The 24,565-nt window shown below is 55.2% G+C and overlaps 1 protein-coding gene across 10 annotated transcripts in view; it reads right to left on the reverse strand.

Annotated features, from left to right (window-relative positions):
- PAK3 (p21 (RAC1) activated kinase 3) overlaps nt 1-24,565 on the reverse strand; it is a 119,881-nt gene that overhangs the window by 53,796 nt on the left and 41,520 nt on the right. The window contains exons 3-4 of one of the 10 annotated variants that reach the window (XM_084535068.1): nt 22,506-22,574; nt 18,396-21,538 (exon numbers count right to left, since the gene is read on the reverse strand). The exons of 3 other annotated variants lie outside the window; for them this stretch is intronic. The gene's annotated coding sequence lies outside the window, so the exon portion shown is untranslated. Of the gene's footprint in view, nt 1-4,235; nt 6,518-15,655; nt 15,679-17,018; nt 17,141-18,395; nt 21,539-22,505; nt 22,575-24,565 lie in introns of those variants that run through there. 6 more of the 10 variants (XM_084535069.1, XM_084535070.1, XM_084535065.1 and 3 more) reach the window with 6 other exon arrangements.

Genomic DNA, 24,565 nt, shown 5'->3' on the forward strand with positions numbered 1-24,565 from the left:
TGCTTGGCAGCAGGGCCGTGCAAATATGAAGCCATGAACGTACTTGACGACAAAATATTATCACTGTCATCGAAATTTACACCCCTTTGAGGCCGTAGAAGACAAAGGGCTTTGATTACAAAACTGGAACAGCCAAAAGGAGACCAGGGAACACACTACCAGTGGAAGCACACTAGCTCACAGGTCGCACAGGCTGGCTGCGATCCACGAATCGCCACCGACTGAGCCTGTCCCCAGTGAGGTTACACCCTGGCCCTGCATCCACCCCGAGGCTGGTTAAAGAAATCTGTAGAGCAAAGGAGCCAGTGAGGTCCTACAGCCTCCATGCCAGCCCTCCCAGGTACGGGAACACCCGAGGCAGTGCTGGGGGACCCAGAACTGCCACCCAAGGGTCCTCGGCAGCACGGGGTCACCCTGCAGGAAGAGCCGCCCAGCAGCATTTTGTCAGCTCCTCCCCAACCCTCAGCCTTCGGCAGATGCCTGCTTTTCCCTGAGGTACCCAAGTCCTACAGGGAAGCCAGGAGCCACCCCGAGACGTAACCCTAAGGGCAGCAGCTACGGGGAGCTGGGACCCAGCCCAGTGAGCAGCCGGTGCCTACCAGGTCACAAGGGACACTCACCTGCTCAGACAGAAGAGGAGCCACCAGCGCTGCTCCCTGCAGTGGGACATTTCCATCCCCTCCTTGCCTCGGGTGGCACGGGAGGCTCAAGGCGATTTCAGAGTGCCGCAGGCAGTAATGCAACCCCACGCCGGGCCAGAGGACAAGAAGGAACCACTGCCTTCCCTCTGCAAGGCTCTGTGTCACGACAGCCCAGCGATGTCCTCAGAGCTTACGCTGACAGCATGCACCTCTGCCAGCCCTTCTCATCAGTGTGCCACGGCCCCAGGCCACACAAGTCACAGCAACCAACAAGATTTGTTCACATCCCGATCTGTGCTCGCCCAGCTCGGTAGGTCAGAGACATGCCTCACGCCAGGGCAGCACACAGACCTGGGCTAGGAGAAACGACATGGAAAACTAGCCAAAGGTGTACTGCAGCGAGTGTTCAGCGGGTTTTTTCCCCCTCATTGTGGTGGATTTCAGAGGGAAGCCTAAGAGCAGCCTCTGTGAAAAAGCCATCCCGTTTGTTTAGTCTCCACACCTGGAAGAAAGCATCCTCCCACTTTTAAGACTTGACGGTTCTTCTGCAAAATTAATCATTCCTTGCATCTCAAACAGCTCTTGTTTGCCATCAGAAACAAAATAAGGCAATAAAACCTTGGTGTACCAGAAAAAAGCAAATATTTACCTTGCATTAAACAAAATTCTCCCAAGGTACAGGCACAACTGTAAACAGGAGGCAATGCTAGGAAGAAAAGAGATGGTAGAAGCTGTTTGCAACTACACACCTCAAAGCCAGAAGGGATATGAAACTGGATCTCCTCTCTTCACGAGTAAAGAAAATTGTCACAAAGAACCACAAATTATTTATTAAAGGGAGCATGACACCATGGGAAAACAAAATAAAACCTAAAACAACCTAGATGCAGACACTTCTATCAGGAGAAACCAGATAACAGCACGGGGAAGACAGCTCTTTCCTCTATTATCATTTAATTCAATTCTGCTTATCAGCGTTACGGCTACAAGTGCAAGGACCTCAACACATTCAGAGCCTTACTCAATCCCCAGCAAAGTCAGGGAACAGACTCCAGCAATGCAGCATCAGGTTTCCCTTCCAGCCCGAGGAGCCGGACACTCCTTTAACAACCACCTCAATCCCACTTCCCTGCCTTTGCGAGCAAAATGTCCCTGCTGCCCGCCCCCTCTGACTCAGTCCCGCTCTTACAAGGGACCAAATCGTCCTCCTGCTCCACATGAAGCCAAGCCCCAAGGCTCAGCACGCCGAGAGCGGGCTGCCTGCCACACCGGGGCCAAACGCCGAGGTGCCAGCAGTGAGAGCCTCGTGCCCAAGGATGTGTGAAGGCAAAGCCCAGGCCCCCCGCGGGCAGCCGGGACGTCCTGCCATGCCCTCGTTAGACAAATCACGCGTTGGTCTGCAGAGCCAGGGCCGTGATCCTGGGCTTTCAGCTGCCAAAAGCCAAGCCTCGGCCTCTCGGCCTAGAGGAGAGAAAGGCCAGCAGGCCGCAGAGCGCCATGCAGCCTGTGCTCTGCAACCAGGCACCGCTCGGCCGCGGCCAGGGAAGCTGAGCAGAGCTCACCTGAGCTGGCCAGAAGGCAGGCACCACTCTGCAAGGAGCTTGTAAATGAGGAAATCAGTGCACAGATTAAGTTACTAGTCCAAATCATCCTAATAAATTTATGGAGGCAATACCAAGATAAACAAACGCCTGCCACCACCTGTCCCTGATGTCCAGCCCAGGAGCCCAGCTCCTCTTGCTGTCCAGCACTCACCACCAGCAGCTGTGAGCTCCCCAGCCCAGAAACACAACCCCAGCTCCCAGGCTCTGTCCCTGTACACGCAGAGCCTGATATTGCACATCTACCATCTGGATTCCATCCACAGAGCGCCTCCTGCACTCCAGAGAGGAGCAATCGCTGCCAGCTGCAGGCAGTGCCAGCACAAGCTTTTGCCCTGGTGTTCCTGCACTCGTTAGCTGCCCACCAACCACAGCGGCCCAGGGCAGATAAAGATCTACGGAGAATGAGCATTATCACCCCTCTTTCCCTTGTGTAAAACCACAACATCCCTGAACAATCAAGTCTGTCTGCAGCATTGCGTCCTACCTGCCAGACGTTACAAAGGTGAGCACTCTCAGCTGTGTTTACCTCAGTATTTCGGCGTTCAAGCACCCTGCCCGTCTGCACAGGCAGCTCTACCTGCACACAGCACTCACCGAACCTGCCTTTGCTACAGGCACTGCCCCTCTGTCCTTGCAGCCTCCCCAACAGCTGTGTTGATACTTTCACAAAACTGATCGGTCCTGCTGCTGGTGTCCTCATCGTTTCTGTTCCTCTCCAGGGGAGCTGAGGGCCTTTAAAAACGTGCCTTTCAGCATCCACATGGGATCCGAAATGAAAAGGGCTCTCCCCACCCTGCCTCCCTGTGGAGAAGTGCCAGACACCTGATGTTCCCTGCTCTGTGACCGACTCACCGCGGGGACTCCGTCCAGCCGCACAATTACAATTTCGAGTACTGTGTTCAGTTTTGGGCCCCTTGCTACAAGAAGGACATGGAGGTGCTTGAGCGGGTGCAGAGAAGGGCGACGAAGCTGGTGAGGGGCCTGGAGAACAAGTCCTACGAGGAGCGGCTGAGGGAGCTGGGCTTGTTCAGCCTGGAGAAGAGGAGGCTCAGGGGCGACCTTATCGCTCTTTTTAGGTACCTCAAGGGAGGCTGTAGCGAGGTGGGGGTTGGTCTGTTCTCCCACGTGCCTGGTGACAGGATGAGGGAGTATGGGCTTAAGTTGAGCCAGGGGAGTTTTAGGTTAGATGTTAGGAAGAACTTCTTTACCGAAAGGGTTGTGAGGCACTGGAACAGGCTGCCCAGGGAAGTGGTGGAGTCACCATCCCTGGAAGTCTTCAAAAGACGTTTAGATGTAGAGCTTAGGGAAATGGTTTAGTGGGGACTGTTAGAGTTAGGTCAGAGGTTGGACTCAATGATCTCGAGGTCTCTTCCAACCTAGAAAATTCTGTGATTCTGTGATTACGACGTGCCTCAGCTCCCTCCCTGCTCAGCCGCTGCAATGCTGCTGTAACGAAGCCTCCTCAGGGCTCTGCCTCCCTGCGGACACACGGCAATGCAGGGGACACAGGCCACGCTCCTGGGACAGCCCAGGTCTCTGGCTGGACCTGGCCATGAATTTTTCAGCGAGTTACACGTCAGCAGCTTGCACGAGAGTCTTGTCCCAGGAGCGTGCCACTGTTCAGGAAGGCTCCATCAGAAGGTGCTGCCTCTGGACGAAATGGAGGAACTGGCGTTTCCCGTCCCCTAGGCAGCAGCTGGCCCCCTCCCAGGGACCCCATGCAGGTTATTAATTAGCTAATGGCTGGGGAGGGCTCGGAAGAGGTAGAAGGTGAGTTATGGCTGTTATTTCCCATTATTATCGTGACTCTCTGACAAATGTGCCCCAGGCAGTTTGGATCTGCCCTTCCCGTGAATCTGTGATGCTGGACCGAACACCAACCAGTGCGTCCAAGCACAGCATGCGAGCTGTAGCAAGCGAGCAACCATCCTGGCCTAGGAGCTCATCAGAGGGCTCTGGGGAAGGAGGGCGCCGGGCCCCATGCTCTTACCGTGCACGCAGCCGCGGGATGCTCTGCAAAAGCCCTTCTGCCAAATGCAGGACCAGGGGACCCTGGCAGGAGGGAAGACGTGCCTGTCCTACACCTCCTGCATCTGGTCACTTGGCCCCAAGTGCCACTGAAGGGATCCGGGCACACGTTCGTGCAGCTTGGCCTCACGGTAGCTCCCACCAGTGAGGAGGAGACACCAGGACTGGGAGCTACTCCCCCGCCTGCCTTCCTGCCTCCTCATCCAGACTGAGGCCGCTGAAGACACTGGCCAGACTCTCCTTAGGAAACATTTTATTATGATTTAAGCTTTGATGCCAACGCATTTAAAGCAGGCCCAGCTCTTCCAGCAGCCAGCGGTACTTAATTTGACAACCCAGCTGCACAAAATGGACTGGAGCAAAGTCTGGAATTTGCTCGAGCGCCCTGACACCCAGTCGTCCACACCACTGGAGCAGGTGATTTACAACTGCATCACTTAAGCCACCGCCACTTTTCTGACAAGCCCAGAACTTCCTCCTCCCAGGCTGACAGGATGAATTGCCTTCATTTCGTTGCAACTCAAAGGACCGAAGCCTATTCTGCAGCCAAAGCTGCGCCTGCAGTTCTTAAAGACAAACCCGAGCTGGCTCCTCCGGGCAGCTGGCACGGGATGCACCCCCCTCCCTGGCTCCCTCTCCTCCTGCTGCAGCAACAGCTCCGTCCCCAGAAGAGAGAAGCGCAGTTGTTCTGGTGCCCCGGGATTTCCACACCTTGACTCTTCACCTACCAGTGCCCGGGGAAAAAATCCCCTTTGGAAACTTATTGGCAACAGCTGCCCCCAATCCAATTTGTGGGCGTGTGAGCATTGTGTGTGTACACAGCAGAAATGCCTGTGTATTATCCAGCTATCTCCCTAATCCCCTTCCTACCAAATTCTGTGGCTATAGTGTAACGGGGTATTAAAGCGACTTGGCTGGATCATCAGCGCGGGCGGCGTGCAACACCTCCCTTTCTAGGGGTGCAATCGCCTGCCATTTCTGATAATGCACCAGGCTCTGCAGAACATCAAGGGACAGAGAGGCAATAAATTCTCCTCTCCATCCTTCCTTCCAAGAGATAAATGACTTGGCAAGTTGAGTGATAAAGAACCACTATAATATGTCATTAAGCCGCAACTAATACTGGTGGAGAACGGATAAGGGCCTGCTGATTAGAAATACTATCAAGGAGGAATGCTATCAAGGAAAATCTAAGACGTGGCATTAAAGCATGCATTGAAAATTGAATTTGTGCTTCTTAGGGAAATCCCTAGCTCTATTTCCAGTCACCATCTCTTCATGTTTTACCTGGCACTTGCACTTTCTACCGTAAAAATTCCTTTCTCTGTCAAGGATTTCACGTAACAACCAACCACCACCTGACAATGGAACAGAGAGCCTCCGAGTTCTCTTTGGCAGAGCAAAGCTCATCCCAGTCTTCCTTCCGAAAGAAATGCCCACCTGACCTGAGAACACCACCACACCTCGCTCCTCACATGAGGCCCCCAGCTGAAGCCACACTATTCCTGCGTTTACACCTCCGACACCCTTCAGACAAATTCCCGGTGCTCAACATCTTACCCCGAAGCTTCTCACCGACCACGGCCGTAACTCGATTCATTTGCTTTCCAAGAATACGATGGGATTCAGTAACACAGCAGAGAAATTACCGCCTGCTCCAGGAGCATACAGAAGGCAGCGCTCGGCTCCGAGAACCCAGCTCAGGTCGCACACGCCTTGACATCCGAACTCAGCTGCCCAACAGGAGTTACTCACACTTATCCAGCACACGCTCCTGCACGTTACCTTCTGGGCCTGGTCAAAGCTAACATCTGCAATACCAAGAGCCCACCTCTATGAGTGAGACAGGCGCAGGAGCTTCTACAGCCCATTCGAGTCCTGGCCTCTCCCCAGAGATGCTCGCAGCAGGGGTTGAACACTGGTTCTGGTATTTGTGATGGAAAAATCCAGTTGTTGAAGGAGCTGGGCCTGCCATCCCTGAAGCAGGGAACAGGATTCATATCGTGCAGCACTCATCTCTGACGACTTGTGAGCTGGAGAGGGAAGTTTCTCTGCCCCTTCACCTTTTACTAGTTCCACTGGTTTCTGCAGAAGAGAAGTATGAGGAAGACGAGCAGCAGCCCAGCTCCAACCTCTCCTGTCTGCTGATCCCACGCGGTGCCTGCCTGTGTCGGTACACAACGGGCCAACCAGGCAGACACCGTGCCAGCTTTCTGGGCTCGTGCTGTTCCCAGCACAGCAAAATCTCACCCCCGTTGACAGCTGGGGCCTTTATCAGAGGAGTTTGTGTGTCACTGATGGATCTCAGCCGTGCTTACCCAGGTAGATCATTCACTCTTTTAGGATCTACATCAGCACTAACGTGCCTTTGGCTGCTACGGGCTGTAAGAGTGCCTCGATCCGATTCAGATTCAGGGCATTATATTGAAGTGCGATATAGGATCCTAGTCTGTACATTGTACATACGGAGGTGAATCACTTACACATCCTAAGCCACTGCAGAAGGTTTGGTTTGCCCTCCAAGAGCCGAGTTTCCATTCTTCTAAAGGCCGCTGGGATGGCAGGACTGGGCATTCTCCTCCTGGCCTACAAGGAAACACCTCCAGGGCAGGAGCCCTTTCCCTGATGACCGGCCAACACCCGCAGCCAGCTGCAAAATGCCTACCTCAGGAGCTCTGCATGGAAAGGAAAGGTTGTGAGAGGGAGAGCAGCTCCAAAGGGAGCTACAGAAAGGACGGGTGTGCACTGGGAAACATCAGAAGGCTTGAGACCACGTTCCTGTGGCAAATGCTATTTTGAAGGTGTCACATCGAGATGGGAATTGATGCAGGTATTAAACACAGCTATTTTATAAACCTCAATCCTGTAAATTAAATGAAAACTTGAGGCCAGAACACAGAACTGGAGGCAGGATTGGGCCAAAGGCCATTCTTTTTCATAAGGACTGCCCTCTGAGAAGGCAGCTGTGTCACGAAGCCCCCCGTGAGACAGCTAACGCGGACCAAGAGCAGCAGTGACGGGTTATTTTTTGCTGGAAGTAATCTCATCACCGAGCTCTGACACGGGTTTGAAAATCCATTCAGATCCCAGAAGCTCGACTGCAAAACAATTCGACCTGCGGGAAGAAACTCATCCCCTGTATGTAGAGCTCACCTGGGACGCTGTGTTGAGTTCGCTCTGGTTTGTTGTGCTGAACGGGTGCAGGGGGAGATGCCAAGTTTCAAGCACTGCCCAAACCGAAGCACGGGTATCATTTCTTGCTGACTGCTTCGCAGTTAAACGGCTTTAACCGGGTGAGTCCCTCGAGTTGAGGGCTATCGACTTCCTGCAGCGACACCACAGGAGCCCAACGTGAGCATGATTCAGGCTCTCCTTTTGCCTGAGCGTGAGGCACGGACATTAGAGCAGAAATGCAGCTCAGCAGGCTGCAGGATGCTGGGTACCAGAAACTCCGCTCGCTGCAGTCTCAGGCAAAGCATGGGAAGGGAGAGCCCAGAGGGACAGCCTCTAAGATGTGGTTGCAGCACCCACAGCTGGCCTAAATTTCACTCCCCACCAGCAAACAGCTCCTTTCTCACAGCTGCCTGCTGCTAGCGAGTGCTTCCACCTGCCCCAGAGCAGCAAAGGGGCATGCAATATTAATAGCATCCATGAGAAAATTATGAGCCCACATCAAAGCGCTGGAAGTTGTTTTTATGACGTTCGGTTTTAAATCTAAGTGCAAAGGGAAAGGTATTGCACTCGGCTGTGCATGTTTAGAGGACTTCTTTTACGCTGTGATTCTGCAGTTTGCAAACACAGGCGGGTCCAGGACGACCCTTTAAGGACCGGGGAAAGCTGCTTTCAGCTGGAACTCAGCAAATCACAAGTTGCACTAAGAAACCAAAATCAGTGCTGCTCTGAAACGCAGCCTGTTAGCAACACCCAAGCTATCATAGCTGATGGCTGGGAAGTTGTGCTGGGAACGGGTTTTACCTACAGCACGGTCAGTCCTTGCAAGCCGGGCCCAACAATTCTGCCAGAATTAAGCAGAAACCAGCCAAGAATTAAGCAGGAAGCAGCACGAGCTCACTCGCTGGGGTCTTTCTAATAACAGGCAGTGACAGAAGAACGCAGTGAATTAATCTCGTTTGGAAATTTCCCCTCCTCCATTAAAACGTTCAGACTCTGGGCAAAACTCTACAAAGCCCGGCTCACCAACAGAGGCAGCGCAGCTGAAACGTGGACAAAGCTGGTGTCAGCGATGCACTCTGTGGGAAGACTCCTGGATTTTGGGACACAATAAGCTGGGGATGACTGTAAGGCACAAAATGTTACTGGAATGATATGGCGGCTGTTACTGGTGTCTCCAGTGCCTGGAGCAGGGACTGCTCGGGCACTGCTGAGTCTCTGCGTAGGGCACAGCCCCATCCAGGCTCTTCTGCTTGCTCTACAAACCAGACACACGTTTGTTTTGATGGCCGTAAAGGCACGTGAGTGCAGAACCATGCCCACAGAAACACGCCCTGCATGGTGTCTGCCATAGTCCTGTCCTGCTGACAGCTACAGGAGCCCCCCTCCAGCTTTAGGACACGTGCTCTACCACGGCAATGCTCCGAGCTGCCAAAAAGTATTGCACTGCAGCAACCACCCATCAAGGCTTCACGATTCCAGATGCGTTCCTGTGACAGCTCCCTCGCTGTAGCATCCACCCACGGTGAGGTCCTGGCATCTTTTTATGCAGTTTGCAGAGCCCCTATAACCTGATCGCTCAACTTCCTTGTTCGTCCTTATCTTCAAGAGACCTCGGAGCTGCACAGCAACTCAGGGGCTATTTCTTTGGAGCAGGAGAAAGATGTTATCAGCCACTACGACGTCTGCTCTGCCTTCTCTGCTCAGGCACCCGCTTTCCTTCTGACCCGAGCCCTGTCCTCTACCTGCTGGCCGGGCAGGCAGACGGGAGCAGGGCCAGTCCTGCCTCACGCACGCGCAGCCTCCCCGCCTTGGCTGGCGCTCAGGGCAGACAGTTTGAAATTACATCACTGGCATCTCGATGGGGTTGAGGTGGCAGCACCTCGGGTTACACGGCCCCACAGGGCTGGGACGGACCCGCCGGGTGGCCGAGCACAGCCCCTGCCGCCCAGGCAGCCGCGCCACCTCACCCTAAATGAAGCGAAGAGTTAGGAAGCAGAGCTCCTCGGGCACACCTCGGGCTGGCCACAGATGCTACCCTGTGGTGTAAATTGACCCCGGAAAAAGCACGCGGACACGTCCACGACAAATTAGAAGCTGCGGGAAGCAGGGAGGCACCTCAGTCCCACGGGTCGGGCAGCAGGGCCGGGGCCTGCCGCCAGCTCCCTGCTGCCCCGTCCCAGCCCCAGCGGCACGGCTCCACCTCGCAGCTCCCTCTGGGCTGACACCGGGATAATGACACGGTCCTTCCTTTGCAGATGGCTTTTAGCTCGACAGACAAAAAGAAGGATGCAAAAACTTACTATTTTTATCCACTCAATCTCCTCGGCAGGTTTTTAAAGCCCGTTTAGAAGCCCTCCTTTGCAATTCAGCCGGCGGATAATTTGCTACCTGCATCTCTGTAAAGTTTAACCTGTCAGAGCCTGGCAGAGGTGTAATTTCATCCCCAGGCTCTTCTGACTTGAGACTCGGGAGCTTCGCTTTGTGGATAAAGTATCAAAGCAATAGCTCTGCGAGACAACAGCCCTTCGCATCTCACAACCCATGCATTATTCTCTCTAAACATAGTTTAACAGGCCAGAATCGGAACTTGTGCTCTCCCCTCATTTCTCCTCCCCCCATGCACACTTGAAGAGAGAACAAACACAGATAAGAGTAGGAGATGGAGACACAGACAGAGAGGATGGTTTATCCCACAGGCAGAGGATTACTGCATCATGATGCAATGACCTTGTTCAGGAAAGAAAAAGGTTACCTACATGTAGAAATACCGGCTCCATTCCAGAGCAGGGCCAAACAATGTCCACTTAAAGGTATGCTGAAGAAAACAGAAAACACTTGGCCAGCGAACTGGAGAGAAAAAGCCAACTTCAGCCCAGCTGGTCTGGATATAACCTCTGTCCAGCTACACGCAGAGCACTGACCCAAACACGCAGCAGTGCTGCTGTGCAGGTGAGCAGGCAGGGGAAGGAGACGCCCTTCTGCTTTCTGCAGGTTTCCATCTCTAAACACCCAGGAGCTCCCCTCTGCTCCCTACAAAGGTGCAGGCAAAACCAGACATTTTTGTGTTTCATTTCTGGTGCAAAATGCTGCGGAGACAACCTGAGAGTTTGCCCCAGGACTTTCCATCTGCACGCTCTGGGAATGTTTTCTTCCCCCATAGACGGGCTGGGGGGAGGAAGGCCACATGCTGCCCACACGAGGCAATCTCATGGAAGAATACCTCGAGGCCAGGCTTGTTTTTCCTCTGTTTGGACAGCATTTAGCACAGCAAAGCCCCGGCCATGAATAAAACGCCAAGGCTGACTAGTCACATGTATGACTACAGGATCCCCAAAGTAACTTGTTTATAATGTATTTTCAAATGCTACATGAAAATAATACGTGTGGTCTTTACAAAGCATTGTGCAGAACACCAACGTCTCACTGCTGGGCATTTATCCCTCACTGTTGTTCTCCTGCTAAGGTGAAGCGTATGTTATTAAAGTCAATATTTACCAACAGATACCGGAGTCGTGTAAGTAATACAGTCCTTCCATGTAAAGCTATGCTTCCAACAGGAAATAAAAGGCATTTGGCAAGTCTTAGACTGCCAAGGGCAACTGCTACATGTCCTGTTTCCAGGACAAGAAAGCCCTCCAGTTACCCCAGATCCTTCCAGCGGTGAATGCTGAGCTTGTCTGGTAAGTTTTCCGAGCCCACTGGAAATCCTACAGCAGACACAGAAAGCTCTGAGCCTGAATTGGCACCAGATGCTTTAGAAAACAAGTGAATTTCGTTTTGCTACAGAAGTAGGAGAAGGCCAAAATGCTTTATTTGTCAGGACAGGAACAGTCACTCCTCTGAGAACACGAATGTTCTGCTGAAGTTATTACAAAACGAGCCTCTTCCATGGAAATCCTGTGCCGAGCGCCAGCTTAGAGTGCCCTCTATGCCTGTATGCAACAAGAAATGTATTTTCTACAGCTGATAACAGCAATGACAGCCTTAAGACTCGAGCACGAGCACAATCTGCAGCAAATCCCAGCCTTTCAGGGAGAAGCCTACAATGGCTCCCCAGTAGCTCAAAGGCTCCGTACAAAGGCCAACTCCGTATCAAGCAGCTACTGCAGTGTTTCCCCTCAATCAACCCAGGAAAAGTGCATTAGCCATAGATCAAAACTGCATTGCAGCTAAAGCTGCCAATTACTTATGGCAAAACGGGAGGCTGATTCATTTGACTGTATGTGGGCCTTGGCTGGAGTTTTCCCAAAATGCTACAAGAGAAGAGACAAACCTCAGTGAGCCTCCCCCTCATTCCCACCCCTTCCTCCCCCCCAAATCGCAGCCACTGTGCTCGCACACATCGACATTTCCTGGAGGCTTCTCTCTCCAAACTACTCCTCTTCTAAATACAGACCAAACGCGCAGCGACTCAAAACACATTTGCATATGAGATGTATGCACGCAGGGACACCTCTCCCAGACACGTACCAGGGAAAGACCAAATTTCTGCTGCTCACAAGCACGAGCACCTCCCAGTCCCTTGTGTTTAACGCTGGGCAGGTGCCGAGGAGCAGTGCCGCAGGCCTCTCCTTCAGGCACAGCCCTGGGGCGGTGGGCTCTGCTGGCGCTGCGAGATGGAAATGCCACGGCTCTGCGTTGGAAAAGGCCAGGAACTCCACCCCAAGCTGTCTGCGTGCAGTGGTGTGGACCCACAGTTATTTCAGCGCCCACAGGCCTCGGTCTGCAAGCTCCACGTCATGCCAACGTGCTGTTCCCCTCCGTTTGGTCAGGACACAAAACCCGAGTCACCCGAGTCACTTCTGCTGCTCACCGGTACCTTTATTTGCTCTGCCAGCTCCCTGCTGATGGCTGTGGCCATCTGACTTCACCCCTGGTGTTGCAGCCACCGTGGGGAGCCGTGGACCACCAGCGGCAGGGCCTGTCCTCAGCAGCACGCCTGAGGCAGCCCCGTGAGCAGCCAGCCCCTGCCGAGCACACCGGTGCTGTTATCCCAGAGCTGAATAGCCCTTCAATGGAAACCTTTAAAACATCTTTTACTAAAAACTTGCTTTGGGATCCTCTCTCTGCAAGCGCAGGGAAAGCCTGAGGCACGCACCCGCTGCGCGCTGCCCTCTGGCACCACCGCTTGGAGCACAGCGAGCGCGCGGGGAGGGAGCGTGGCCAGCTCCGACCACCCCTTCTGCAGCAAAGGAACCAGCACTCGGGGCATGGGCAGCTCCACAGAGCTCCCCGTAGGGTCTCCCCAGCCCTGCAGGGCAGATCTGAGCATACGTGCAAGGAGTTTCCTGCCTGATGAACCCACCAACCGAAGCCATGAGTCTAATGCGAGCTTATATGCCAAAGGCTACCAGAATATGCAAGGACATCATTTTTCCCTCTCCTTGCCCCAAATTAAGTCTTACTGCGTGTTGACTTTGGGATTACGTTCACTAGATACTTGGCCCAGGACACGCAGGTGGCTGTAACTCACTAAGTCCTGCCCTGGCTCACAAGGACGTTCAGAAGCGCTCCAACAGCCGCGTTCCTCACGGGGAGAGCGCCCTGCACGCTGACTGAAAACAACGCCAACAGCATGAAACAACAAAAACACTCGAGGAACAGGTAACTAACCTCTAGCATCACTACGGGACTAAAGAGAGAAATACCACACCGAAACTTGGAACGGGAAACCACCTCAGCCCCCAGCTCCTACTGCTCCCCCTCACCATGGGAAGGAGCCCGGCACCGACCCCGGCCACCCGCAGCGCTCTGCGCACCGGAGGAGAGGACGGGGCACGCCACGAGGAGCGAGCTGCTCAAAAGCTGCTGCCAGCATTATGGATCGTGGTTGCAGGAAGGAAGTGATCCCTAATGAGACGCTTTGGAGACATTTGTCATTGGTGTCACAGATGAGGGAGACCCTGCGTTCCCGTAGTGCAGGCAGGAGGGAGACTGACAGAGCACGGAAGAGCACAGGGCGGTGTGGGGCGGGATGTGGGGCAGAAACAAAAGGAGACTCTTCCCTCAGATTGCTAGTCCAGAGACTTTCAAATTGTAGCCCACCTCATTTTTTCACACACGCTACAAAATGCAAGCCAGGTGCCTTCTCAGCAATAAGCTAAACAGGAAGCAAATTCTGGCTGCTGTAGTCTTTTTTTCTTGCTAGAAATCTCACCTCTTCCCAACTTGAGTTCCCAGACCCTCTGCAACGAAAAGGGGAGAGCAACAGCACAGCATGGCTAACAGAGACCATATCTGGAGGAAATAAATAACCGGGATGCCAACCTGAGCTGGCTAGGCTGACTAAAAAGATCAAACGAGGGTGTAAGCAGCTCTTTTCTGGAGCAGGCAGGCATCGTTTCAGTTGTTGAAATATTCATGCCCCAACAGGAGCTGTGGTATCGGTGTCTGTCCCTGATACAAACAAACCTGAGCTCAAAGCATGACAATCTGTGTTGAGCAGAGCGGAATCACAATTAAAGGCACTTTCCAAGCCTCCATTTCTGCAAGCACACATTTGACAGCTTTTCTGGTGACACTACAAGTGCATCCCAAATCCAAGTCCGTAATCTCTTGCCCGTGATGGTAGGAGACATCAAAACCAACGTTAGCAAGTGCCCAGGATTTCATCTGTGCGACTTCCATTGCTCCCTCCCAGGCTCACCACACACCAGCAGCCCCACGCGGCGTCTGGGGAGGGGCTGGGCGCACCTGATAAACACGAGCTGGCATCTGGGCACTGCAGGACGAAGCAAAATCCTCCGCAGGGAAGCGCTGGGAAATGGCTCATCTAGAGGATTTTCTCCCTCCCAAGAGGGAATAGAGGAGGCGGAGGCAGAGCAAGGAAAACACGAGGCCTTTCACACCCCTCGAGAGAAGTACTTTGCAGTGCCCTTCCCAACTAAGGCGCAGGCACCAATTTCTGTGGTGTTGAAATGGTGGATTCATCATGGGGCATCCACAGCTGGGCAGAAGGGACGCTGCGATGCGGTGCCTCACAGGAGGGCAAACCGCACCTGCAGCGAGCTGATCAATGCACGCCTATCACCAGCACGTGCACGTGGTATCCCTTGCTGAAGTCGAGGGCTTTGCTTCCCTGTCTCTGAGAAAGCACATTTTTGCTCTTGGGATTACAAAGAAGCTCTTCAACTTCCTCCCCAAAACGTCCTGAACACAGTGGGGAAGATATCACGGGATCCAAATTGTCTTCATTTGCTTCTGCTCGCGAGGAAAACGCACACAAGACTGGGGCAGAGGAGGTGTATCCAACCTCAGCTTTGCCATTTCCCCTCATCCCAAACCTCAGGCAGGGCTACAGGGCAGTGTCCTGCACCAGCTCTGCCACGCGGAGAACTCCGGGGCAGAGCAGCACTTCGCTCTGGATCCGGCAAGAATCAGTTGTGTCTGTCAACACGTCACTAGGTAGACAACTGACGATAAAAAAACATCAGGAAATGAGATAATTGAACATATAACAATGCCATCTGACCCTTGCAGGCACAGCTCTGCTAGCTGGGGACGTGAGAGCTCCCCACCGAGACCCCGGCTGGTGGGACTGACCACACGGACACTTTGCAGCCCCCCCATGGCACGGGGAACCACCTGGCACGTCCCACGCTGCCACCTTGCAGCCCGTTCCCCGCCTCAGGACAGCCCCAAGGCCAGCTCAGGCCGGGGGTTGTGCCAGAGCGAACTTTCCCTGCCCGAGGCACCGTGCCACCTGGGGGTGCCTTTGCTGCCCCCAGCAGAGCACACCCCACTTTGCTGTCAGCTGCATGCAGCCGCAGTTGCTGACGTTCACCCTGCCATTGATCACACCTGGAAAAGATCTCCAAAACTCAAAGCACTGAGACAAAGCACTAGCGAGCCACAGACACATCCATCCTTATGTTGCTCGCATTTTTTCCAACACACAATTAGCCCCAGGAGCAGGAGGCACACCAATGACAGCGGGGCTGAGACAAGCATCTCCACCTGCCCAGGCCCGAGGATGCCCGCTGTGTAGCACAGCAAGGAGCAGAAATTAGTGCTCAAAGCAGGTAGGCACAGACCGAAAGCCTTGTTAACGTCCCAAAGTCACAGGGAACCCACTCAGAGCAGGACTGGAAGACAAATCTGGCAACACGTCCCCCACAGGGAGCTCTGTGCAGCTGTAGCTGAAACAAAGGAGCCGAAGGCAGCTCTGAGAGGCCTCCAGCTTCCAGGAGGAGTTTGACCCCAGCTCACCATCAGCTCCAGGAACACTTGGATCCAGGGTCACCACTGAACCACTGAAGGAAAAAGAGGAAGCTTCTAGGCAGAGGAAACAGCACCTGCAACGGGACCACCACCAAGCAGGCAGGCCAGGAACCAGCTGGGGTGGGCTGCACCCTACAGGGTCGAACGGCTCTCACCTGTGCCTCGCCAAGAAATACTGGGGGTAGAGGAAGATGACCTCACGCCAAGTTTTTTCTAGGCTGTGCGAGATGAAGTCCTCCACTACAGCCAACAGCAGAACGCTCACCAGCCTCAGCGGGACCGGGATTTCACCCAGCCTCACGGGGCTTGCTGGTGCCGAGGGCACGAAGCCCGTGCCAGCCACACCACGAGGCCGTGCTACAGCCCCGAGGGGAGCGCGGTGCCCGGGACAGCCGGAGCAGCTCGCCCCGGGCAATGCCTCCCACAGCTGCGTCCTGGGCTGTTGCTGCGAGCGGTGGCCTACGAGCCGGGAAACTTAATCCTGTAACGGGAGCTCAGGGCTCGCAGCAGCTCCTCAGACTCACTTGGAGTTGTCTGGAGCCACTTGGGGAAGAGGCGCCGTGCGCGCGGGTCGGGGCGCAGAGCCACAGCCGTGCAGCCAGCACCCACCGCACCTCCTCTGCCTGGTCCTGTGCCCGGGGAGGCCGCGAGCATCCCATCCCATCCCATCCCACCCCATCCCATCCCATCCCACCCCATCCCATCCCATCCCACTCCTTCACATGGCCTCGTGGCAGGCTCTGTGCACAGCCCATGTCCCGGCTCGCTGGGCTCCAGCAGCCGTAACCCCATCCCGCAGCCACCCCAAATTCCTGCTCGTGGCTCCCCACCGGGCACCCACTGCCCAAACCCCCTGGAGGCTCCCCCACCGCCAGGCTGGGGCCGAGCTGCTGGGAGGCCTCCGCTGCCCGCTCCTCTCCTTCGCGGCCCCTGAGGGGCTGCCCCCGGCCCCCTCGGCCCCGGGAGAAGGTGGGGGGTGGGCACGGGGGTGGGGGAGGAGGAGGAGGAGGAGCAGGGGGGGCTCTGGCCCCGTCCTGCCGGGCCGCAGCCTGTCCCCGGGCCGGGCGGGGAGCCCCCAGCCCCAGCCCAGCCCCAGCCGGGGGGGGCACAGCCGGGAGGCCTCCAGCGGAGGCAGCTGGGGGCCGCGATCGCTCCGCAGCCTCCTCCCAGGGCGAGCGCAGCGGATAAAAAAAAATAAATAAAAATCATCATCATAATAATAAAAAAGGGGAAAATAATAATAATAATAATAATAATAATAATAATAATAATAAATCAATGATTTCAGCGCAGCCCCCGCCCCAGCACAGGTGTCACCGGCCCGGCCCGCCCCGCGGGGTGCCGCCGTTACCTGCTGCCACCGCCGTCATGCTGCTGGCGCTGCTGGTACTGGCGGTACTGGTGATACTGGCGGTACTGGTGGCACTGGTGCTGGTGCCGCTTCCCCCGCTCCTCCCGGCCCGGCCCCGCCGCCCCCTCCCCTCCCCTCCCCTCCCCTCCCGCCGCAGCCCATCTGCCGCGCGCCCGGCCCGGCCCCGCGCGCCGCCGCCGCCCGCCGGCCGCCAATCGCCGCCCCCCCAGCCCCTGGCGTCACCCGCCGCCCGCCGCGCCCATTGGCTGCCCCCGCGCGGCTGCGGCGGGCCCGCGGCGGCGCGGGGGGCGCGAGCTGGCGGGGAGGGGCGGGGCGGGGCGGGGCGGGGCGGGGAGCGGCCGGGGGGGGGGCACTGGGGGCGCCCCGGCCCCGGAGCGCTGCGCCCCGCGGGCACAGGGAGCGAGCGGCGGCGCTGCGGGGAGCGGGGCGAGCACCCAGCGGGGCCGCCTGCGAGTGAGAGAGCAGGGGAGGCATCGAGCAGCCGGCACCCACCGCGGGACAGCCGCACCGCGGTGCTGAGCGGGGCTCAGCGCGGGGCCCGGGGGCCTCCCGCACGCAGCAGCAGCCCCGGAGCTGGTCCTGCAGCAGCGCCGAGCCCAGCTCCCAGCTCCCAGCTCCCAGCTCCCAGCTCCCAGCTCCCGGCTCTGCAGCCGAGGCTCCTGAGTATCCCGCAGCAGGGCCGGGGAGGGCGGCTGGCAGCCCACCCTTCAATTTGGGGGCCTGCTGTGCCCGTGCTGTCACGGCTTCCCAGCCACTGGCTGCGGGTGAGCAGCTGCAGGGAGCCGGGGCTGGTTCCTCGCCTGAGGTTCAGACCTCTCCCAGCGGCTCCGAAGGCGCCCGGTTGTCGTGACAACCTGGCTGGTGGCAGCTCCTGCTAACAGCTCCTGATAGCCACCTAACGAGGCTGTCACGGAAAGGAGCCCCTCCGCCGGAGGGCTGCAGGGAGCATGAAGGCTTCCGAGGGAGCAGGAGAGGTGAGGGGACCAGAGGGGACCGTCTGGCAGTGCCGGAGCGGTCAACAGCCCTGCTTGGCAAGGAGCTGGGCGAGCCGGGAACCACCGGGCGGCACAGAGCGATGGCAGCGGGCCCGGCCGCCTCCAGCACCCAGGGGTCCCCAGCTGCTCAGCCGCGGGGCCTGGTGCCCACCAGAGCCCGGCAGGGATGGAGCAGCGGCACCGCAGCGGGCCCCGAGCGGTGAAGGTGCCCGGGATGGCGACGCAGCCTGGGCAGGGGGCACGGGGTCCAGCCACGCGCCATCTCCTCGCCCCAGGGAACTTGTTGTCCTCGTTAAATATCCTTCCCCTTGTCCTGCTTGTGGTTTTCACCCCATTCCCAGTGAACTCACAGGGCACCTACCACCGGCTGCAGTCGCCGTGCGCTGGGGCTGCCCGAAACCTTCGTGGATGGTGGCCGCAGCGCGGGGAAGCTCGGCTGCCAGACTGCAGACCCAGCGACCAACCCCCAGAGGCCAATGCCCGCTCTCACTTTGAGGAATCGCTTGTGAAAAAGGCTTTCCTGTAAAAGGATGAAGAGGAGATGGGAAATACCTCTGTGGATAACTATTAATCGTACCGCCGTTATCTGTAGATAACTATCAGTCTTACAGCAAACAATTGACAGAATGTTTCCTTTATGTCATCTTCGTCTGTTTTAAAAATATGTACTGTAAACATTTGCTGAAGTCAGGGTAAGAGTTTATTAATAAAGCCTTCATATTAAGAGCAGCTGTGCTTTTAGTTTATATTTTTACCTCAAATCATATTTTTCCTACTCAAAATTAATGCTTCAGCTGTGGATTTCACTGAGATGCAATAAGAATATTAATATATACCAATTAGATACCAATCAACTACTAAGGACTGCGTTTAATAGATACATTTCATAATGCCACGGCTACACCTCATTAAAACGTTGCTGAATTTCCACAACTTATAAACAATCTAGCGGGATCCAACCCACCTCCAGGAACCTAAAACTGCACGTGCTGCTCTCCTTCTGTGGGGCCGTGTGAGATAAAATTCAAAGCTATGACAGAGGCAGAGCTGATTGCAGGCAACAAAAACCTCTCGGGACAACGTTAGGTGCCGGGCTCACAAATCAGGCTTCTCGGAAAGGGATGGGAATGACTGCGAGGAGATCCCTGTGCTGGGTCAGGGTTTCGCAACAGGGAAACAATAAGCGCCGATACCGCTCACGGCTGTACTCCGAAACACTGCCCGAGCTGTAATTAGCGACGCTTCTGACGAGAGGCCGGGCAGCCCAGCAGCGCTGCTCCTCCAGTTTGGGGAAGCCGAGGCAGGGAGCACTGCAGCGCTGCCTGTGCACTAACCGAGCAGTGCTGCCTCCCACAGATCCCCGCTGTCACTCCCAGCTGTTGTACTGGTTTGGTTTTTTTTTTTTTTGGAAACTGCAATTTAAATCACCCTCCGACAGGCACAGCAGGACGAACAGCCCTACCTGAAGGCGGCTTGTGGCAGGACCCGCTGCAGCTCCCTGCAGAACCAGGGGCAGGGGTCGGGGGGTTCCAGGATAAGCAGTGGAGCCCAGCCCCGCCTGGTTTGCAGTCAAACACCCGCCACATCACAACATTCCTCTTAACACAAGCAGAGATGACCCGTGTACCCGAGTACGAAGCCCACCAGAGGCTGATTCATGATCTGTGAGTAACCATGGCATCGCAGCATCCCAGACCAACACACGTGGAGGTGACTTCCTAGAGGCAGGTGTGACACTGCTCGCATTTCTGAGAACCGGGATTTTGGCCTCGCTCCTCACGGTATCACAGCCTTGGCACAGAGACCCCACAAAGCTTTGGGCACACAACAAGGGCCTGGTCCAAAGGCCAGCGACATCAACAAACCCCCTAATGGTTAAGGATACCGTAAATCCCCATCTCCCTACATTTTCCCAAGAATTTCAGTCAGGCAGAAAAAGAAGTTGCCCACCTCCAGGTGCGCAGCAGCCCGCGGGGCCCCGTCCTTCCCAGTGACCGCAGCCCCACGGCACGGCGCCTGCCTGGGACACGCACCAGCACCACTGGCTCTGGTCAGCCTCATTGTGTAAAATCCCACAGAGAAAATGATCTCAGGGCAAGATCAGCAGAACCACTTCGAAACAGAGAAGCTTCCCAAGTCCCCCGTGAGACCCCAGAGGCTCTTTAAGATGAGGACACCGCCACGTGGTGGTGACAGCCACCAATGCTACAGCCACCCAGAGCACCAGCTGCGGGGCCTCGGGTCTGGGGAGCATCCCGGTGAGCCCCAAATTTCCCTGGAGCCACAAGCTTGTATCCAAGCAAATATAATCCAAGCAAAAAAATTGTTCGTATATGCAAACCATTCTTGCAGCTCAGGCATCATCCCATGGTAATCCAGCCACAGTCTCCAAGCCTGTGCTGACTTACCTCTGGCTGGCCTGTAGCCAGACTGATTTGCACCCTGAAGATATCCCAGACCCTCAGCTACAGTGCCACAGCGTCTCCACGTGGGAGGGTCTGAATGATTCCTTCAAAGCAGGTGGGACCGCTGAGGCTGCTTTCATTTTGCTGGTTCCTTCTCCTGTCCCCGGAAATCAGGATCTGGTTTCTCTTCTGTGTGGTTTCTCCTGCTCATTCAGCTCTCTCTTGAAGATCCACTTTCCCCACAACTGTTGTGAATCTGAGAATTAATCTCATACAAGATCAGTTCCTGCTGAGGAATAAGATTAATCTTCCTAGGAGCGCAATACGGAGTTATTGCTGGTGATGTGGTTACAGTGGTTCCATATATAGATTATTCTGCACTTATCAATCTTCCTTAGCTCCAAATAAGACATCCCTATTTGCTCAGACCTCCAGTCGAGGAGCACAGACAGGCCTGGTTCTGGGTGTATTCACCCATGTTTTGCTCTCATACCATCAGTGGAGTTATTGCTGATTAACTCTGAGGACAATCAGGGCCAAGGCCAACAACTCTGTTTCTTTTTTGATTTTTTTGTCCCGTAACTGTACCACAGAACGGGAACAGGAGTGGCACATACCTAATAATCTCAGGGAGCTCTTGTTTCACAGCTGTGACAAGCCCACTGATGTCAGTGGAGCTCCACCACAGGTGGATTTGAACAAAGTCACTATGGATGGCGAGCACAGGGCGCTGTGTGGCAGCCCGTGAGTACTGGAGATGCCAGGTTACTGACACGGTGCAGTGCAAAGGTACCACAGGCATCCAGATAGCATCAGTCCAGAAGGGCTAGAGACGAGCAAGGTCTTTATGTGGTTCCCACTCCACAAACAAAGACTGGATTGCCTGGAGAACACCCCATGACAGCTACATGTCACAGCCATGCCTGCTCAGGGCAGCGTCCTTCCAGCAGCTGGAATACTGGAGACCAGGGCTGTCTGTGGTCTTAAAGCACTTCCACAGCAGGACGTTAGGCTGAAGCCTCAAAATGAGATCAAGCATGCTGGAGAATGTGTGTCTTGACTTCGAAAATACTTTTCCTGAGGCTGCTGGGGTTGTGACCTGCAATGTTAACGGGTGGGAACCTCTCCAACTGCTGACCAGGCCAAGTACTTGCCATTGAGCTAAAGAACCGACGGCTCCAGGCTATAGCAGACAGACATCAACTCCACTATCTAAGGAGCATCTCTTATCTTTGGTGTACCTAACACTGGCTAGAGCAGCAGGACTGACACCACCTGGGTGATACAAACAATTTGTCAGGAACCAGAAAAAGGACTTTGAGCTTTATGAGATCACCACATCACAATAGTAAACGCAAAACATGCCAGACACAAACCGATGTGTACAGAGAGGAATTACCAGAGCCTGAATCAGCCTTGCCTCCAACACGCCCTCAGTGTGGTTACTTTTTTAGGGGAGAGAACCCTTTCACCCTTCTCATCGCTGTCTGTGAGCCCTTCCAGCACCCTCCTTGCTTTTTTCCCCTGCAACACGGCACAGCCTGCGGCTCACCACGGGCACAGCCAGTGAGATGTGAGTGCTGAGAGATCTGTTCACACCAAGAGGTACTGTGCTACAATTTGTCCCCAAACCTAGGGTTGTGCTTGGCCATAAGGAGAACTCCATAACCCAAAGGCTGGCAGCCCAGCCAAGCACCCGTGCAGGTACAGACACCATGGAGAAGTTTATTCCATAGATTTATCTTTCAAGGCACCAAACAAGTCAAGGTCTGCTTTGATATGGCATAGCAGGACCAAGCATTGGCTTGAAGACACAAGGCCACCAGCCCAGAGGAAATTTCTTATGGTAAGTTCGAAGAGGAGCATGAGTTTTCTAGCAAAATAAAGTCGGGCTTTTCTCCTAGAAATAATGCCTTGCCAACTACAAAACATCCCAGGGTTGACAAGTCTTATCTCAAGAGTGGAAGAATTGTGAAGCCCCAGATTAACAAGCGGTACGTTCAGCGAAAGGTGTGCTCATGAGAGCCTAGAGCCAAGATAAAGCACAGGGAGGGGGTGAGACCTGCCTTGGATTTGAGAGCCTTCAGGGACCATCTTCGTTAAAAGTCTCAAGCACACGTAACTTTAGCTTGAACCTACAGGATGAGAGAACATGTAAGTTAGGGCAAATTTAGCAGTTTTGTTCTCCACCCAGTTCAGACTGACACCAAATATAAAAAGCAATGATGTTTCCAGAATCGTGAACACGACCTTTCGACCAGCATCACTCAGGTTCACAGAGCCCGGCAGTGCAGGAAGCCCACACCTCAGCCCCCGTCTCTGGCTGGGGAAGCAGGATGCTCAGGGAACACAGCCAGGCTTATTAATCCGCTGCTTAAAGGTGTCACCTAAGCAGAAGCTGGGATCAGGAAGAAATCCCCAGCTGACATTAAAATGTTAAACTCAATGGCATGAATCCGATTATTATTTTTATTGGAATTGCTAATAGGCAGCATGGCACTGGAGGGTCAGACTTCCAAGATAAGTGGGGGACATCGCTGCCCCTGGGGACAGGGACCGGGCGAGGCTTTCGAGCCGTGCTGTGCTGGCCCAGGGTCCCCTTTCGACCCCCAGCCGGTGACACCCCAGTGGTCGAGATGCTCCAGGAGGGTCAGGGAATGCCAGCAGGGTGACAGAGGCTGGGTGCTCTCACAGAGCTCACAGCTACAAACCTGCACGGGCTCCCTGACCTCGCATCCTCCGTGAGGTATTTCTGCCTTCTGCTGCACAAGAAACCCCGAGGGATCTGTGGTGTGTGGCGACCCCAGCACAAACGGAGAAGCCATCTTCTGTCAGCAAGTGGATTGCTCCCTGAAGAAGTCTCGCAGCAGGCATCCACCCCTGCAGGCTGTGCGTGCAGCCCCTGTACCAGGACTGCCTCCCCTGTCAGGGAAGTACCCGAGCAGGTAGCTGAGAAGCTCCCCTGCCAGGCTCTGCACGGATATGTCATAAACCTCCCTCCCCAAAAACCCTTCACTGCATGAGAGAAAAATGACTGGGGTGTGTTGACAGCCTTCAACTAACTGAACATCACTTTGTGAAGAGTTACAGGGACCCGATCCAGCCAAGAACAATCACCCCTAAAATAGAAATTACAATTAAATGCCTGCACTGTGTTGTTGCATGAACCAGAAAGCAGCACGCTTCACTGGAGCACCCGCTCTGCCTCTGCGCCACCTTCCCTGACAGCCTCGCCTAACTGAACAACGGGGGCCCGGCAGGATGGGGTCACCACACTCGGGACCCATCTCCCTGCTCTCGGTGGCAGGTGAGCTCCATACCAACAAGCCTTACAGCGAGAGGCACTGTCCCGTAGCAAGGCTGCCGGCACAGAGGGACAGAGCCAGCGGCCAGTACCGGGTTTGGCAGCACCCCAGCTGCTCTCCTGATGCCGTGTCCACTCGGGACTCCAGCTGACAGCAGGCAGAGGAATGCAGTAGGTGATTCCGTGACATTCCTCCTGTTTACATCGGTGTAAGGCTCCTGCCCTCCGTGCTGCCCACGTTGCTTACTGTGCACCCGCCAGCCTGCATGCCAGCCCAGCCTACCTCTGGCTTACTGCGGGACCCAGGCTCTCATGCTTCAGCGCATCCTTGCAGTCAAAACAAGATGTTTGTTCACATGTATTTTTAATCTTGTTGCTACCCTGGCTTCTTCCCATTAGCTGTCTCACACAGCCGCCGGTTCACACCAGGGAAACGGGCCAATTACCCTGCACAGCCCCAGGGAGAGCTCCCGCTCACGGAGGCGATGGGTGCTCGCCCCAGCAGGAACAGCTGCTGTCCCACGGCGAGGGCAGCAAATGCCTGAACTTTAAAGTCTCAGCAAAGCAGGCAAGAAAATGCCAGATCCAGCCCTCCTCATCGGGGGAGATAAGCACATGGCAAGCACTGCCTGGGCCACACTGCAGGTGGCAGGTGAGGATCCACTGCTGGAGGGAGCTCCTGGGGCAGAGCTTGGGGCCGAGCGGTGCTGGGCAGCCCCAGGGCACTCTCACTCCTTACAGCAGGGCGTGAGGCAGCTCACAGCTGGTAGGTGGAGACCTGCACTGCCAAGCAGGACCGTTTGGTGGGTAAGCACCCAGCAC

The sequence above is a fragment of the Aythya ferina genome, assembly GCF_964211825.1.
Source record: "Aythya ferina genome assembly, chromosome: 13".
Lineage (NCBI taxonomy): Eukaryota > Metazoa > Chordata > Aves > Anseriformes > Anatidae > Aythya > Aythya ferina.